Source organism: Larimichthys crocea, chromosome XXIV, assembly GCF_000972845.2.
Source record: "Larimichthys crocea isolate SSNF chromosome XXIV, L_crocea_2.0, whole genome shotgun sequence".
Lineage (NCBI taxonomy): Eukaryota > Metazoa > Chordata > Actinopteri > Sciaenidae > Larimichthys > Larimichthys crocea.
The window spans coordinates 19,534,163-19,553,658 of record NC_040034.1 but is presented as its reverse complement, the minus strand read 5'-3'; the positions used below and the strand labels follow the sequence as shown (position 1 = coordinate 19,553,658).

Here is a 19,496-nt window from a genome sequence, read left to right as displayed (position 1 = left end):
CAGGGCACCTAATTACAGCCCCGGCTCCTACAGCCTGCCTGCGTCTCCCTCAGCCCCCCGTGTTTGGGTGCATCTTCCCCGGAAGAGTCAGATGATACGCTCTCCTCGTCTCTGAAGCTTTGGTCTCAGGAGGGCTCCACCTTAGCACAAAGCATGGCTGTGTCTGATTAGCTGATTTAAATGAGATCCCTATAGATGGCTATATTGTCATTCTCTTTGTTGACAGTTAAAAGAGAAGCAGCCAGACAGCCAGCTGACATGTTTAGCTCTTCAGCTTGATCAGATTTATTGATTATGTCTAACGAGTATTGGCATTAAACATCTGTAGGGGCATCATCTGGGCTACTATAGTTGAGAAACTAGTTAGCCCTGACTATCTTGTTTCTTCCATTCTTGTCTTGTACGCTGATGTACAGTTCAATAATTGGTGGTTATTAGTGACCCTGCTGGAAGAGGAGCTTGGTAGCCGGTTAACCCTTTCCTCCCTAAAAGGACAGCAGTCGTCTTTCATCTCATTTCAGAGGATGAGAAGGCAGCGAGATGGCAAGCGAGAGACAGAGATGGATGCCTATAGTGGGGGTTGGTTATTATTTTTTTTGCCAACAGCAGATGCCAGGCACAGTGGCTTCAACCGGGCACACTTTAAAACACAACACAGCTGCCTTCTCTGCATCTGGGCACCGATAGAAAGAGGAGGGAGGAGAGAGGAGAGGAGCAGAAGAGAACAAGTGAAACAAAAAAAAAAAAAAAGAAGACAGGGAATGAGAATGAGAGAGAGAGCAGGAGACGGGCTGTGTAGGGAGAAACGGAGGGAGCGTGAGGGAAGAAGAAGAAGGAGGAGAGAGGAAGAAACAAAGGCTGACACAGATAACATCTATCAGCGCAGCACAAACATGGGGCCGGGTTTACCATTATAAATGGAGAGATACCCACATCCCCCCTCCTGCTTCATACCCAGTTTAGCATTCCCTTCCAAAAGCTGGGAACCACTAACTGGGCCAATCCACAACAGGGATTAGCTTTCTTACTGCAGAGGCATTTAAATGTGCTTGTAGCAAACTCTGTGCTTTATGTGGGAGTGACTGTAAACACAAAAACATACCGAAGAGGAAAAAAAAAAAACAAAAACGGTTTAATCTCTTGTTTTTTTTACTCTTTTTTTTTTTTAAGGGATGTCACTAAAGAGGAGAGAGAGTACAATATTCTAGCATTACATTAAAACATTTATTTTAATATTTAATACATGAAAGAATCACACCACACAGAAAGAAAGAAAGAAAGAAAGAAAGAATATTAAATGCAGGAAAATGTACGGAGAATTCACCAAGGATGTGAAATAATGAATATCATGAGATGAATGCATTGTATAAGACTGTAGGAGATGTTGACCTTACACTCAGTTTAATGAATATACTGTATATGACTCTGTATGTGCTCAATGCCCAGGGGAAAATGTGTTGAGTCGCTCTTTGAAGGCTGCCTATTGAGCTGTGATATGCAAAACAGACGTAGATTGAAATTTCCTTTCTTCCTCGCTCCACACCTGTGGACAGTGGCGGAGGGCAAAAGTCAGCGCAATTGAAAAAGGAATTATGCACTATTATTATTTTACAATATGTATAATTTCAAAGACCCTTGCCACCACAGCGTGCGTCTTTCTCTCGATAGGTCTCTCTTTCCTCCCCTCTCCCACTCCCCTTTTCTTTTGTTCTACCTCTATTAGAGTTGTCCTTGACTGCCGAGTGAGCGCACGGTGCAGCTTTGGTTGAGAGGAGCCAGTCAAACGCTCTCTCGCTCTCCTGTTGAGACAAGAATAGGAGAGGACACTGGGTAGCGAGAGAGACAGAAAGGATGGCAAGCAAACATCTTCCCAAAGCCGCAAAGAGCAGTGAATGAGACACGAGGAGTATTAGCAGGAAGTTGGTCTGATGACTAGGCGTCTGAAGACAGAGGAGAGCTCGGGGCATGTTGTTTGGATAGACAGTGAATGAATAGACGCTGTCTGCCATAAAAGAAGGTCTCAACAATCGTGGTGCATGTCAAGTTTTTGGTCCTGGAAAACCTTCTCCTCGTTGCAGAACGGCTTCTGTTAAACCAAATGTGAATAATTAGTCGGGCGAATACTGCAGAAGCTTCTGGTGACAGCGTGGTGGCCTCACGATTAAATATGAGCACCAGCCGATAACCCTCTGTGCCGTTTTGATAATATAAGGAGGTTCAAAGTGTTGGCTGCATGTTGAAAGGTCGTGTTAAATCTGAAAGAGAGATTTAGGCTCCGCTCATTACACCGGCCCTTTTTCCTGTCATGTCTTTCTGAAATTGAAGTGAGTACCAGCTACTACTTGAATGAGGTTAGGGGTTCATGTTTGCCATTTCACACACAGACAAACATACAGCAAGACAGACAAATAAACAGATTACAGACAGATGGACAGGCAGACAGGTAAACAGGCAGATAGACGAGCAGGCAAACAAATAAAGACACAAACAGATGACGAATAGACAGGCAGATAGTCAGGCAGATTGGCAGAGCGGCTGACAGCCTGGCCGCTTTCCGCCAGAGAGGTATTGGCTAGAAAGAGTGGCTGGCAGGCAGACAGGCAGATGGACAGGCAAGCACCCATGCACACAGACACAAAAGCAGACAGACAGGAGGACTGGAGGAATAATAGATAGAGAGACAGACAGGCATGGAGAGAAGCAGACAGAAAGGCAGGCAGAGAGGTTGCCAGACAGACATGCACCGTTGGTAGCAGGACAGGCGGTTGGCGTAGGAAGGAGACATGGGGACAGCAAGTGCCTCTGGCAGAGAGGGAGAGCGAGATAGAGGGAGACAGAAATAGAGGGAGGGTGAGAGAGAGAGGGATGAGGTCAGTGCACGGCTGGCTGGCTGACTGTTGATCTGTGGCACTGGGCTGGCAGAAGAAGCTCCTCAGGGAGAGAGCAGCTCCACACAGCCTCCGTCTACATCCCCGCAGCCCTCCACCCATATCTTCATCCCTCCATCCTCCAGCTGGGATGGAGAGACAAGCCTGCGAGGGGAGAGGCTTTCAGCAAACAGAGGCACAGACAGGTTAAAGAAGGCAAACGTGTACAAAATTAGGAGTCAGAGTGACAAATGCCATTCAGTAATATTCAAGGAATGACTCCTCTCCTCTTCTCTCCTCTCCTCTCCTTTCCTCTCCTCTCCTCTTCTCTCCTCTCCTCTCCTCTCCTCTCCTCTAACAAACAAGGACATTCTGACAGGACTGCCACATGGGGCTCTGCATGCACCCCAAGGCTTTTAGAGAGAGGGGCATGCGATATTCACGGGCGCCTCTCGTCTGATAATAATATGGAAATATAAACTGTACGTTTGACCAAGAGTTGAAACATTTCTGCCTCACAGATAACTGGATCTAACCCTCAGCATGTCACATTTACATTGAGAGCATTTAGCTGGCACCGTTATCTAAAGCAACTTACAGTGACGCCGACAGCAGCGCGAGCTTTCCGGATCACGTTAGGCTGTAAACAAGCAGGACTTAACCAATAAAATATAGCAGTCAGAGGCAGATGAAGCAAACATTTCTATTTCTGGAGGAAGTAAGAAATAAACAATGTAGAAAAGGTTTCGTTTATTTCTCCAAACAGAACTAAACATAGCCGTTACTGGTACAGTATGTGTCATATAATATTTCCTGATCATATTTCCTGACCAGCCCGGTGAAAATACATTGCACAATGTTGAAAATGCCAAAGGAAAAGTCTCTGGCTTGCTAAAAAGCCTGTGGAGGTATTTTCAGGACACAGACGAAATATTAGAGTATTATGGTCGTTTTGACTTACCCCGTGTTTGGACAGTTGAAATATTGGATCAGTATGTCGATATGTGATTTGAGGTGCTGAGGATGTTTTTTTTTTTTCTTTTTTTTTTTATGGCTCTCTCTCAGCTAGAGTTACACAAGGTTAATGTTACAGCCGTGTGTGGGAGTGCGAACGTGTGCGTGTGTGCGTCGTGCCTGTGTGTGTGTGCGTGTTTTGTGTGTGTGTGTGTGTGTGTGTGTATGCATGTGTGCATTTTGCTGCAGGGTGCAAAGCTGCTCCAAATGTCCATCTGCCGAGTTCACAATCCACCTGAGCCCACTCACACATGCACATGTGCACCCTCACACACACACACACACACACACAGGCAGTTGCACCCATGCTCCCATCCACACACTTACACACACACACACACACATGCAGCACCTAAAATATTCACCTGTATAAGCCACGCTGAGTGTTTTCCTTGTTTCAGCTCTGTCTTCATTCTCACAAGCGTTTGCATAAAAACATCCCGCCTTTTCTCATACTGTCACCTTGATGTAGCTGCAATACGCAGTGTGATATCAACATAACAAGTTTCCTGACAAAAATCCAGAAATGCACATATACATATTTCACAACAGGTGTTAAGAGAAGTACGGGGGAATGGAAAGAATGCCGTGGAAATAAAAAAACATACACTCACAAACAGACAAAACAAGCACACACAAACACGCTTACTGTAATGTATGCGTGTACATAGACACGCATCCGTGTTTGCAGATGATTGTTTTTTCAGCTTGTATTTCAGTGTGGGCATGTGTGCTTGGCACACCGAGTGCCAAGCTGATAATTATTGAAACAAGCCTGTGACTTGCCGTCGCTGGTACGACTCCGGCAACATCTCAGGAATCAAATTAATTTACAAGTGCCACATTAAGCACCTGTTTCTATTCCGAGGATTTGGTATATGTTTTCAGTGACAAGAGGCACAGTTCAGTCACTGTATTCTCTTACAGTAATTGGGATAAAGACAAGTGTGTGAGCTGTTATGTCCAAATGAATGCTGCTTTTATGGGTGTTGCGCTCACTTATTCATCCACTTAGTGCAGAAGCAGCCAACGTCAGCTTCAGAGCAGCCAAACAGGTGCCATGCAACTAACATTTTATAGGTTTGATAATGTGCGGAAATGTTTAACTCTTTATTCCATCTGGATTTTAGGACTTTCTCTTGCTGCTAGGGATTTGTTGTGACAAAGTTCTTTACACAATATTGTGCAGCACTTTGTTAAGTAAAGACTAAAATGTCTATTCTTTGAAATTAGAAGAAATTATAGTTTAAAGTATGCCATAAATACTAATTTAGCTGCTAGTACCACATGTTAAGGTCCTTCATTGCTTTACAGACCCCCAGACATTTTGAAGCAGGAAAAGCACACATGTTACTAATAACATTAATGATTTAATGATGACTTTCCATCCAAATGTATCACAAATTTGAACCAAAGCGAATTAATATTTGTTTCTGTCCACTACTGCACTGTGATTATTGGGAGCTGGTTCACCAAGATAGGCAAGAGGTGGCACCGGTTCTCATGCTGGATGTGATTAAGCCATTGGAGAAGAAGAGTGCGCAACAAGATGTCGTCACCAGAGAATTCTATAACAGACGATAACGCATTACAATCTCTGTTCATATGAAATAGTATGCACACCCCGTCTGCTAAGTGGGCGTGGTCTCCTCACCCTCGATCTCCAAATCTTGTTTGGAAGTATTATGAACATCGTGCAGATGGATGAAAGCAGATTATGTTGTGTCAGAGACGTTTCACAAAGTTTTAGTTCAGTTGTTATAGATCTTCTTTGGTGATACAGGCCGACGATTCAGCACTGACAGAGAGAAGAGATATGTGTGTTGCCTGATCTCACGAGAGTGTACGGCTGCTGAGACAGAGACTGATGTCAAACAAAGTTGCTTTTCTCCTGATTTATCGGTCTGAAAAACGTCATTTTTGTGTCGGAATGTTCACAAGAGATGTAGCTGGTGAAGTTCTCTGATTAGAGTCAATAGACTGTGGACCTGCTGCTGGTTTTTGAACACAAGATACACTGAGTTTGCTGTGATTTGACTGCAATAAACAGATCAAAAGTAGCTTCATATTGATGGTCATTTATAAAAAGTCTGCTGAATTATTTCATAGCAACATATAACCAATAGCTGGAACAACCATGGCATCAACGTAGCTGCAGACAGGTTGGGAAGCGCAAGTGAGTGGAGGGACATGATGGACATGTGACATTCTGTTTGCTTCATGTATTACTTGATCGGCCCACTGAGACCTGGTGGTTGCTACTTTTAGTTTTTTCATATTTGTTTCCAATCATCAGTCTACACTCAATACCCCATGATGATAAAGCAAAAACAAGAATTTAGAATAGTTTTGCAAATGTATTAAAAACAAAAACTGAAATGAAACATTGACATAAGTATTCAGACTGCTGACACTTATGTAGCTCCCATTTCTCTCTTCTCTTCGAGAAGTTTCTACACCTTGATTACAGTCCAGCATGAGGTGGAATGAACTGCAGAGACAGATGGAAACAATGTCTGGTGCATTGAAGGTTCCCCAAGGCAAGGGCTGCTATTATTCTTAAATGGAGTTAGTTTGAAACAACCAGGAATTTTCTTAAATCTGGACAACCAGCCAAACTGACCAAACAAAGACAAAAAATCACTGTTGAACAGGACAATGACCCCAAACAAACAACCAAGACAACGCAGGACAGGCTTGGGGACCGCCCTGTGAATGTCCTTGAGTGGCCCAGACTTGAACCCAATCAAACCTCTCTGGAGAGCAATGAAATTGGCCGTCCACCAACTGTCCTCATCCAGTCTGACTGAGCTTGAGAGGATATGCAGAGAAGAATGGCAGAAAATCCCCAAACCCCAGGTGTGCAGAGCTTGTCGCGTCATACCCAGGAGGCTGTAATCGCTGCCAAAGGTACTTCAAGTCTGGATACTTATACCAGAGAAACATTTGATTGTTTTCTTTTTATTACATTTCTAAAATCCTGTTTTTGCTTTATCATTATGGGGGGTTGAGTGTGGAAAAAAACGAGGAAACTTTCAGCATAAAGCTGAAAAAAATAACTTTGTAAATGCACTGTATGTGGTGCGGATCTCAGGCCACACAGCTAACCCCCCTTCTTTTTAGGAGAATTAAAAAAAATTCCGTGGGCAACTCTTGTGTTTTTGTTCAGATGTGTGGACTGACTTCCGAGCATTTCAGACAGGGCAGTAGGCGGTAAAGAGGGCACAGTCTGCCAATGTGTTTGTGTGCTCCTTTGAGACTGCTCTCTGGCTTTCGGGGGAGCTATTTTGAATTACCGTGTGATTCATTCAAATCGAAAACAAATTCTCTCATGTTGTCCAACACCTTTGACTCCCACACTGAGAAAATATAGGTCCTATTTGAGCGGAGAGTGAGGGGACATTTTCTATTCCGTTCTATTAGGCTGCTATTTTTGGTGCCACAGGATACCCAGTGACTGTGTAGAGCCTTGTCAGTGACGAATGTGTTTGTGTGAGAAACGGGTGGGGTGCCTTCCCACAGGAAGGTATGCATATGTGTGTGTGTGTGTGTTTGAGATGGATGGAATTGGGGGGGATATTCAGTGTTTTTCTATCTCGCCTGCAGGACTGTGTGTGTGACAGAGAGAGAGAAAAAATGTGTGTACAGTGGCAGGGTGTTCTCTCTCTCTCTCTCTCTCTCTCTCTCTCTCTCTATCTTTCTCTTTCTGTCTCTTGCTCTCTCGCTCTTTTTGGCTCGCTCCCCTGAGGTGATTCAGTGTGTGTATGCCCATTAGCTTGCTCGAGTGTGCGTATACCTCTGAATGTGAATGTCTGCAATGCTGTGTGTGTGTGTGTGTGTGTGTGTGTGTGTGTTTGCCTGCTTGCCCGCCTGCCTGCTTCGGTGCCTGCACTGCGATACAGCATGCCAAGCTGGGGGTCTCTTTGTGTGTGTGTGTGTGTGTGTGTGTGTGTGTGTGTGTGTGTGCCGTGCCTGCTGTCATCCTGAGGTAAAGCCTCAGGACATATAGGGTCATGTGACAGACAGCCCTATCTGTCTATCTGCAGACTGCATCATTGGTATTCTGGGTAGACACTGGCAGCAGAGGAGGAGGAGGAGGTGGAGGGGGGCAAGGGTGGGGGTGGCAGAGAAAGTGAGTGAGGGAAAAAAAAGAGAGAAAGAGAGAGAGGGATTTTGTGGAGAACGAGAGAAGAGAACAATAGAGCTCATCAGTGCATTGAGACCTGGGTGCAATCAGACACACACACACACACACACACACAAATGAGTACATGCATTTGCACATTGTATATAGACCTGTGCACCTCTACCTGCACACCATCCACATGTACAGCAGCGATGGTAAATGCAGGCACACACACACATCCTGTATATGTACAGAACACACACACACACAGACACACACACACACACACACACACACACACACACACACAATGGTGTCCTTGTTAATCCAGGAGGGAGATCTGATATGAATAACGAGAAGGACGATGCCACGAGGACTAAATGCTGGAAAATGTCATCAGCGGCAACACAAAAGGAGCTATTTCATTAGTTAGGGCAAAGCTCTCCAACACAGCTCAGTCTGTCATAGCTTAGGGTGAGACTCCCCATCTGATGCGCTCATAGACAGCTAACCTTCAAAGACGCCTCGCCATCCCTTCCACTGCAAAGATACTGCAAGCCGTCTATTCGGATTGATCCCTCTGTCTGTCTCGTGAGGAAAGATCGTACAGTAAATAAGCATTAAGCCGTCACTGACAGACGGCCACATGCAGGGGTATCAGTTCACTAACCAAAGGCCCGGGATCTAATATCATTTGCCAGCAAAACATTCAGATCTGCTTATATCGAAAATTTATGAGGACAAGTGGAGCAATCTGTGATGACTGAGGAGATGCTGTTATTGGCCTGCATTAGAGTTTACTTACTTATTTTATTGGCAGTCGTGATGCTAAAAAATGCAAAGGAATGCATCATGTGTACAACAGTTTGTACATGACTGCTAACTTGAATAAAATCAATTACTGAAGAAGAAAAGGAGACTTGTTGGGGTCGAACAAAGAACAGATCAGATTACCGTCCTCAGACGGCTGATTCTTCATAGGCTTTGCTCATGGGTTTAGGGCTTGACTTTCTTGGGTGCCTCTGAACTGATTTCTGTGTTAAGGATTGTTTTATTTTTTTCCCCAGGGGAGATCATATATCATATCCAAAGGATAAGATGTTCATGCACACTCACAAGCGCCTTCTTTTGCCACACTAGCTAACGTTAGCTTAGAAAGCGACGGTACCAGCAGTTCAACACACAAAGTCGATGCATGTAGATTGGATTTTGATGCTGTGGTTTCATTCTGAAAGTTCCACATTAATTAGCTACGGAGGGGCTAATATAAACTGCAATGACATTTTTAAGCAAGCCAACGAAAGTGACAGCCAGTGCTGGGTAAAAAACAAAGCTTAGGGACGGTCGGTAGCGTAGTGGGTTAAGTGGCCGCCCCGTGTGTGGAGGCTACAGTCCTCGCTGCAGCTGGCCCTGGTTCGAATCCCGCATCGGACGGCCATTTACTGCGTGTCACTCCCCCTCTCTCTGCTTCCTGTCTATCTTCAGCTGTACTATCATTAAAGGCATAAAAAGCCCCAAAAAAAATCTAAAAAAAAAAAAAAAAAAACTAAGCTTACCACCTGAAAATATTGTACTTCAAATGGAATAGGAGCAAAAGAAGCCACATGCAGTGTCAAGATCCCCATAGAAAATGTGAGCTGCAGTTGTAGTTTGCATTGGTTCATAAATCTTTATTGAGAGATAGACCCACTTGCTCAATTGTGCCTAAATAATTTTCCATGTTCGCTCTCTGTAATTGTCATTCACATAATGCAAGAAAACGCTCGCAGTCCTGGACGTAGCGCAGGTCTCTCTGAGAGGGTCTCGGACGCTCCCTCGTGGCCTCGCGTACAACAGTAGTACAGTGTATCAGTGCTGTTGTTCTCTATAGGTGTTTTCCTGCAGCTATTTCAAGTCTTGGCTGTGTCACTCCTCAACCTTGGTGTTCTATAGGTGCTGAAGATGAAAGATGGTGCTAACACCTCTAAAGGCGTAAATCACCTCTCTCTCTCCCCCCTCTCTCTCTCTGTCGTTCTGTCTCGCCTCACAACCTCCCCACCACCACCACCCACCCACCACCGACAGCAGCACAACCACTCTCTTCCACTCCCTCACTGCAATGTTGTTCTCTTCACTCGCTATCTGTGCTGAGAGGTGATTGGAGAATTCCCAGTCTGATAATGGGCCACGTACACACACACACACACACACACGCCCATACACACACACACACGCACACACACACACACCTTTTTACAGCCACAGAGCAGAGAGAGAGGGAGAGTAGGAGACTCATCAAGTAATTAAGGCCCTGGCTCTCCCTTGGAAATTAAAGGAATGGCCCTTTGCTCTCCTCTCTCTCTCTCTCTCTCTTTCCCTCCCTCCCTCTCTCTGTCTCTCTGTCTCTCTTCCTCTTCCTGCTGGGCTGATTGCTGTCTGGCTTCTCTCCTCACCTGAGTATTTCACTCTCTCTCCCAGGCAGCCAACCCGTAGTGCATTGTGTTGGTGATTACCCCACTGTGGGTAATTGTGGCGGCGGTTCGCTCGATGTTATCCCCCCCCCCCCCCCCCCCCCCCCACACACACACACACACTCTCTGCCCTTACAGAGGAGGAGGCACCTCCCTCCAGACAGAGGGGTGGGCGAGTGGGTTTGTGCACTTTTAGCTGTTTGTGTGTCCTGTTGGGAGGAGGGAAGCTAATAATGAATACACTGCGTGTGTTACTGTGTGCATTGTATATATTTATTTATTTTCATCTGTGTGTGTGTGTGTGTGTGTGTGTGTGAGTACGGTGAAGCCCAGCAGGTCATGCACACGGTCAGTTCCATCTCTCATGTCCTTGAAGAGAAAAGCGAGTCAGAAAGCTGCTTTTACCTTGGCTCACTTTTGCTCTTTGACAGGAGCAGGAACGCCATAAAGAGCCAGTCCACTTTACTATCTGACAGCTTCTTTCACCCTTGAACCTCAGTGTCTCCGACAACACCGCTGTGTCCAAAGATATTTTGTGGGAAAAATTCAGACCGACAGGCAGATCCATTTTTTAAAGCTGCCGTAACAACAATCACCCAATATTAAAGTATGACAAACGTTGATTTAACTCTGTGGTCAGCTCTGTGTTTGTCTGCTTGGCTGAGTCTCAGTCCAAAGGACTCAATATTCAATTAATAAACAAGATATTAATAAAACTCATGGTCACATTAATAAACACAATAGCAATATAAATGAACCAATAAATTAAGAAATAAAATGAATACATCACTAAAACTAAACTCTGAATGTTCCTCCAGTTTTTAGCCCCTAATCTCTCGTAGCAGGGTTGACAAGCTCTGCTTTTATTTAGTTTAGCCAGTCTACTACATTACCTACCGACCCAGCTAACTAGCTATATGTTACCTCACAATTCAAATTCAATGTAAACAGCTGCAGCTACCGTCATTACCGAATACCGATCATATCATTCAGAGTTGCCTCGGCAGTGTTGTGATTCATTGAAGATGTTCTGTATCCATTGGTGCCATCAACCAGGATCGTGCTTGAAGTCATTGCTAAAGGAGGCTGGGGACATTATCCAAAAACTAAGGCTGTATTCAGACTAAATCACCACATGGTCCACACTGGTGACAACACACTGTCATGAAAATTATGATGAATTAAAATGGTCATTTTGTAAAAATTGAGATGAAACAGTGCACGCAACGGTTACAAAGAGTTTGAGGAAAGCGCTGTCTGTTTTCTCTCTACATGCAGGAGGATTTGTAGGAAAATATCCAGCAATATTAAAGTTGTCTAGATGCAGGGTCATGGGATTTCTTCTGTTGGTTTCTGCTGTATCACTGTTTTGACAGTGTGGTCAGTGTAATGCCTCAGTGGGATTTAGAGGTCTGGGGTGGTTTAGTTTAGGGATGTAGTGGATCAGGTCTTCTTTTTTTTTTCATAAAGTGAAACCCCTTTTGAATTACTAACCTCTGTGCTGTCTGGAGAGGAGAGGACTCCTGGATGAACACTTTGAGCTCACTGCCAGCTACAATAACAAAAACAATAGCATGGAAACGTGACGGTTAATCTGCTCTCTGCACAGCTGCACAGGTAGAACAGTCCTACTGTAAGGAGACCTAATGCTTTTGGGTCAAAATGATCCCTATACGTTAAAATTGATATGTGTACTGTTTCCTGTTATCTTACCCCGTGTTTGCAGTCCAGTTCAGTGGAAGCATCGATTTCCACAGAACAGTGTGACGAGGAATACATAAAGATGCCAGCTGGCTTTATTATCGGACCAATCGAATCTTCGGCTCTCCGGCTAATCAGACCGGCTAGAAAACAGACCATCACCCAATAAAAACATATTTGTTCACAAGCGCATGTTATTTTCAGCTCCTCAGCGCCTCCATCAACACCCCCTCATCTCCCCTATTTGTTACCCCAAGACGTCGGCTTTTGGACTCATCCTGCAGTACTTTTTTTTGAGAGGGGGGGCTGTAAATATTTTATTTACATATATAAAGAGCACAGAGGTGGTTTGAGGATCTTCCATATGCAGCAAAGATACCGCTTCTCACCTCTGTCAATGCCAGTTTCATCTGCAGCGCGAGGACATTCAGGCCAAGAAATCACAGTCGTTTCTTCACCTCAACTGTGCGTATGTGTGTGTGTGTGTGTGTGTGTGTGTGTGTGTGTGCAAGAGGCAATGAAAAGAACACAGGATATGGAACAGAGAGAGGGAGAGCAATAGAGAAAGAGATTTCATCTCCTCTCTGCCTGTATACGTATCTGCTAGAATGTAGGTCAGGCAGCCCCAGTCACTCTCAGAGCCTGGGAGAACAAGATTGCTGTGTGTGTGTGTGTGTGTGTGTGCATACACATCACATGAATAAAGCATGTGTCTCTCTTGTAATATGCGCTTATTTCTGCGTGCCCCCTTGTCCTCATGTGGCACATGTGTGTTTCTTTATATGATGGGTGTGTGATTTTCCTCTGTGCATGTGTGTGCGTGAGTCTAAAATGCCTGTCATGTACAGCGTGTGTCATAGAAAATGTCACAGCGAACATCACAGCCCACTTTCCATACTGCAGTGTACAGAATCATACAATAGGGGTTTTCATTACCGTGTATGTGTGTGTGTGTGTGCCAGAGCAGGCAGTCTTCTCAAGCTATTTGCAGCGTATACGCTGGCTTTGATAGATATAGGAGCCCAGTAAAGGGCAGCCACAGTCCCCTCTCATTCTCCGAGGAATAGACCGCGAGAAAATCACACACTTGTAGGATGCTGGAGGCTCGGAGGAAGTCTAGCAGTCCTCTGTGGTATATTTTGTCTTTATAACAAAGGGGGAGAATGAGGACTGCTTGTGCACATGCATGTGATTGTATAAGGCTAGAGATGTGTGTGTGTGTGGGTGTGTGTGTGTGTGGTTGCAGTTGAAGGCTCAGTCCTCCGCTCTGTCTGTCACTGTCCTTGGTGCTGAAACTAGCAGGATAGAAGCTAAACTCCACCATTCACACACACACACACACAGCCACAGTGTGCTGTGTTGTTGTATTGTATCTCCTCCTGGCTTTTGTCTCTTTTTTTTCAACTCTCTCTCATTTTTGTCCTGAACTCTTTTTTTTTTCTTTTCTTCTGGCACTCACACACACACACACACACACACAGACACACACACACAGACAGACACAGATATACTAGGGCAGTGTGGGCTGTGTCCTGATGAAGAGTCAGAGAGCTGTGATTTGTCATCAGCCTCCACATGAAGACCTTCATCAGAGGACAGACCCATCACTTACACTCTGATTATAATGACCAAGGGGCCAGGGATGAGCATGTGTGTGTGTGTGTGTGTGTGTGTGTGTGTGTGTTTGGGTTTTGCGGTGGTAGAAGCAGGTAGAATTATGTCACAGATTTGCTGTTTTATCTCAAGTCAAACATTTTTGTCCATGCCCATGAGCACTTTGACTTTGTTCTGGTGCCAATTTTCCTGAATGAAAATATTTCAGGAGTACACCAGCGGCTGTAATCAAGTGCAAACTAGCCTCTGACGGCGATTAAAAAAAAAGAAAAAAAAAAGACCATAGCCGTCAAATGAAAATGTCGTCTGAGTGGCTCTTTGTTTATGCTATCCCTCATACAACTCACGCACACTGTTTCCAGCTTTCTATTCACACTACAAAGGAAGTGGACAAAAAAAACAACAAAAAAAAAAAAACAGGTGGAAAACAGAGGTGTGTGTGATGAAGGGTGAAAAAGAGACACCCTGCTGATTCAAAGTAAAGTCCGCTTACGCACGTAGCCACCACCTCTCCTTTTACATAACACCAAACGGGCACTTTGAGCACTCACTGTATGCCTATGGACGTGTTAGTCCTGAGGGAGCAGCCATTGTTTTGATTTAAGCTGCTTTGAGATAGGTTGTGAATGACTGTGGTGTTTGTGTGTGTGTGTGTGTGTGTGTGTGTGGGTGTGTGTGTGTGTGTGTGTATACTTGGGCCGTCTGGTAGGGTCCCTATGGGGGCCTTCATTCTTTGTAATGGTCCCTATACACCATCAACACCTCATCTGTTCTCTCCCATACATTCTCTCAATTAGCAGCAGAGGATGGAGGCAAACAAAGACACAGGCGGCGTTTGAGTGCATATGTCCATTCACACTTGCATCTCTCTTCCTTTCTGTATTTATCTCTTTCAGTTTTTTTCCTTCTTTTTTTTTTTTTGACAGAGTAGGACATCGACCCCCTTACTCACTCCTCTCCTATCTTCCAGCACTCTCCCTCCCCTTTCCTCTCCTCCTCTAACTCAGCAAAGGATGGAGAGCTGAGGAGAGAAATCATGGAGGCAGGCACGGATCATTAGCTATATTTGTCCCCACTTCCTGCAGAAGATGATAGATCTAGCTAATTACCCCATGTTGCCAAGCCTATCGCACACGACAAGCAGCCGTCGTTATGGCGGAAATCAACGTTCGCTTGGCGTGTGCCGCATAGCTGATGCTATATGACTATTCATGAGCCTGGAGTCAAAGGAGAGGAGGAAATTTCAGATCCTGTCATGGCTGTATGTGAATGTGATTGTTCTGGAAATGATTTTAATGATGCATGTTCTCCGTCTTCTTCTTCCCTCTGTGTAGAAAATGAGTTTGGAGGAGACGTGGTGAGCCGTTCTTCTCCAGCTGAACGTCAGTCGGTCACGGTGGAAGCAGAAGTCTGGACCAAAGAGCTGTCTCAACCCCCAAACCATTTCAGGTAGTGCAGCGGTGCATTCTCATTTTACACGTGAGCCCATTCAAATGTTTTTGTTCGATCACATTTACAAGCTGGTTCTGATGCAGATTTGCACGATGAATCTGAATTTGATCCATTTTCTAAATATAAACAGAAACATAGCAGCATCTATAGGGTAGAGTGGGTCGATTCTCAGTTCCCCTGATCCACATATTAAAGTCTGACTGTCTGACTGAACCCCAAATTGCTCCCAATGCTCCAGCCATCACCTTGCATGGTAGCTTGTATGAATGTGTGAATGAGAGGAAAAATTGCTTCATGCTTTGGATAAAAGCACGACATAAAATGCAGCCATTTGCAAATATCAAAAGTGCACTGTTACAAAATAAAATGAATTTAGCACAATCAGCACCTACGTTTCTGAGCACGTAACATCGTGGTCATTTGTTGCAACTTGCCACCCGCCATGAAACAGAGGTAGAACTGCTTTATGGTGTTATATTTGAGTCTAGTGTTGCCACCCGTCCTGTTTTCACAGAATTGTTCTTTTTTCATCAGCTGTGCTGGTTCTCTCCAGGGACACAATTTGTCCCTTTTATTGTGGGAAATGTAAAAACTTTATTTGGTTTCCTTCGTTCTGTAGTCCAGAAAGGTTCCCATGCTTCTGTAGCTATTTAACCGTCTGGAGACGGAATGGGCGGATCCGCCTAATCCGCCTCGTAAATTTTACAAATCTGTGAATATCTCTGAAACGGTTCATGATAGAGAGATGTGTTTTTTTGCACTGTTTTTCTGAGATTCTGCTGAAGACGGAGATATATGTGTACAAGTAAAAGACCAATTGATAAATAGATGTTCGGCAGACTGAAAGCGCAGTCAACGAATGGACAAATGTTACTAAGCGGGATATTTTCTTTTTCAACCAATCAGTGGATGTATCTATGACGTATTCTAGCCAATCGAAGGACTCTGGGGTCTTGTGGGGGAGGGACAACAGAGAGAGAGAGCTATGTCTGTAGAACAGAGTGACAGAGGGCCCAAAGTTATTGCAGAATGACAGAATAACTTTATAAATACTAGTTCTATTGAGTGACAGGTTCCCCTCAACTTTCTTTGCCAAGTGGCATGCCTGAGGAAAATGAGGCAAAAACACATGGGACCTTTGGTAATGAAATGGCATTATTTTATTGTTCTTCACATATTTGGTTGAAAAACTCATATTTTCATTCATTTTTTTCCCCGGGACTCATGGCAAGTTGCAACAAATGACCACGATGTTACGTGCTCAGAAACGTAAATGCTGCTTGGTAGAAGAGGCGTCCTGTGTATCTGTGCTCGATTGCTCTGCCTCATCTACCCGGATGTTTTTCACAGAAAATTGAATTTGAATTGTGAGAACTGAATGTTCAGTTCCAATTATGTGATTCAAATTCAGTTTTTTTATGCAATTATTCAAGTTAAGCAATTCAAATTCAAATATAAATGATTTAAATCCAGTTTCTGCTGGAACATATTTCAGCCCATAATATTGTCCTATGAAGAAAATAAGAGATTAAAAGATTATTTAACCGGTCAGTTGGCAGAAGGGGTAAGGAGGACTCTTTACAGGTTTGTTAGACAACTCTGAGTTGAGAAAAACAAAATGTAGAACCTGTAAATGCCAAAAAGATTTTCAAAAAGGTCTTAAGATGCTGAAATGACAGGAGAGCCAGCTTCATAAAGGTCTCCGACAGTTTAAGCCACACAGAAGCGCGGATGAAAGGCTTCCACGACCTGCATGTTAAATAATGTGTTAAAGAGTAAAGATACAACTTATTCAGCTATCAAATGTATTCTGCTCCTTCAGTTCAGGCAGTAGCAGTGCAGTTTTCTCAGAGTCAAAATATTTTAAATACAAGGTAATGAAGCTGAATGGAAGGAAGACTTTATGAAGGAAAAAGCACCAGCCTCCGATCCACTCAGGTTACACAGCAATCATTCAAGTAACAGACACGAGTCCTTCGAATCCTGTACTGTAACTGCTGTCTGTCATCACTGGACCAGCTGATAAATCATCCCATTGTATTCAGATCGCAGCTTTTCTCACTCTAACCATTTTAGGGCTCTGCACCACCGCCGTCACCCACCAAAGCCATTTTCCATACTAGTTAGGAAGCACTCACCAGATTTTACTCTCTCTTTCTGTCTCCATCACCCTCGCGCTCTTTCTCACTCTGACTGTCAGCGCCCACTCAGATGCTATCTCCACAGCCCTTCACACTAATTCAGATGCACTTAGCATCGGTTTGGCACACGTGTTTACTGTCACTAGATGATGCATGGCATAAATACCTATTTGCAGTGAAATTCGATAGCACCAGCGCAGTTTTTGGTGGCTCCCTAGTGTTACGCTGTACAGAATACAAATGTGACTGTGTGTGTGTGTGTGTGTGTGTGTGTGTATGTATGCATGGCGGAGGGTGGGGTTGGGCGCCATATGCCTGAAACACATTCCCAAAACTTCAAGGTGAAAACAAAGGGAAACTGATAACGATGTGAATTGTTGTGACAGATGTCTGAGCACCCCTCCCCCTTATCCCCACTACCAAAATGATAAACACACACACGCACACACACGCACACATGCACGCACACGCACACATGCACACACACACGCACACATGCACACACACACGCACACATGCACACACACACGCACACATGCACACACACACAAAAATGCTTGTTTCAGTGGATATTACAATAATCGCTGCATGTCTTATCATGTTTAATTCCCAGTAATATCCTGATTCTTCTCTATCAAACAGTGCAATTTGTCTGTGTCTGATGGCGTCCCTGTGTCCTACGTAACGACAGAGACACACACTAATATTAGACACAGTTTCACTTCCAAGGAGAAGAATTTACATGCAACCGTACAATCAATACAAACGGCTTTTTCCAATATGTGCACAGCTGAAGTCCACGTTCCAGTCACAACGTGTGAGTATTTTTTTTATGATGCTGGGCTTCTATGAGAATCGATTTCTGTCTTTGCTGAATTAAACACTCATATTCAGAGGCTTATATTTGAAATGAGATGCAGCCATCTCAATCCCAGACCAACTGAAAGTGAATAAAATCCCAACACAGAGTACGCTGCATAATATGCCACATGGATTGAAATTCACAGATGCAAATTACAAAACACCAGGAAGAACTTTCTTGGTTTTGAATGTACCAACTGAATCCCAGTTCTTCTTCTTCTCCTACTTCTTCTTTGTCTTTATCTTCATCATCATCTAGCAAATCAGTGAATTAGACTATTATTATAATCCACTTTAGTCATTTTGTCCCTCTATCTAATTTTATTTTAGATATTCTAATATCTAATATTTTAAATAATAGAACAAAGGAGTAAGTTTAGTGACATTTAGCGATGTACTTCCTTGTTTAGTCTATTCTGGGCTATTGTAGGAAAATGGCGGTTCAACATGGTGAATGAGGCCCCTCAGTGTCTGTAGATATAAAAGGCTCATTCTAACGTAACAAAACATATTAATTCCTATTGTCAGATAATTATACACTAATGAAAACATGTCTGTCAATACGGGACCTTTAAAGACCATGTAAAGGCAATTCTGAGATTTCTTTCAGAATATATTAAATATGTTAGAAAATAGTTGCTGGGAAAAAAACACGTGAAAGACCATTTCAAAGTTAGTCGTGTCATTTGCTGAGCTCATCTGACACGTTTCAGTCGCTTCCTTTTCGACTGCTTGACTGCTCCCACAAGTGGGCGTGGCTTCGCTGGACACACCCCCATAGAATTCATTTTTACCTGATTTTGACGCCTAATTTCTGAAAATTGACGATTTTTTTAATCATTCAAATTAGGCTGCGTGGTTAATAACACTTTCTTCTTTGCTCTGAAACTCAGAACACACATTTATTCTGCTGTTATACAGTTTAAATTTAGAAGTAGAAATAAATAGTGTAAATGTGGAATGATGACAAAAGCAATTTCTCACAAACTTCTCACAAACTAATAAAAGCAAATAAAGAGTTATTCTTGTTGAAATTATATCAGTTGCATGCTTGTACAGGTTGTATACGCAGTGTTTTCTCTGGAGTTTGCATCATTATATACGTTTGTTTGTTTAACTAGCCAACAAAACCTTTTGGAGTTTGGATCAACGTGACTCTGTGGTTATTCATCTGGGCCTATAAAGCCATTGATCCAGGGTCTAATTGAGACGCAGACAGAGAAGGAGTGGGCCTCTTCCTAATCCTCAATAAGCAGGCTAACCTTCATTA

The 19,496-nt window shown here is 43.7% G+C and overlaps 1 protein-coding gene across 1 annotated transcript in view; it reads left to right on the top strand.

Annotated features, from left to right (window-relative positions):
- myt1lb (myelin transcription factor 1-like, b) overlaps positions 1 to 19,496 on the top strand; it is an 88,577-nt gene that overhangs the window by 12,346 nt on the left and 56,735 nt on the right. Inside the window, exon 2 of the mRNA XM_027274890.1 lies at positions 15,107 to 15,221. The gene's annotated coding sequence lies outside the window, so the exon portion shown is untranslated. The remainder of the gene's footprint in view (positions 1 to 15,106; positions 15,222 to 19,496) is intronic.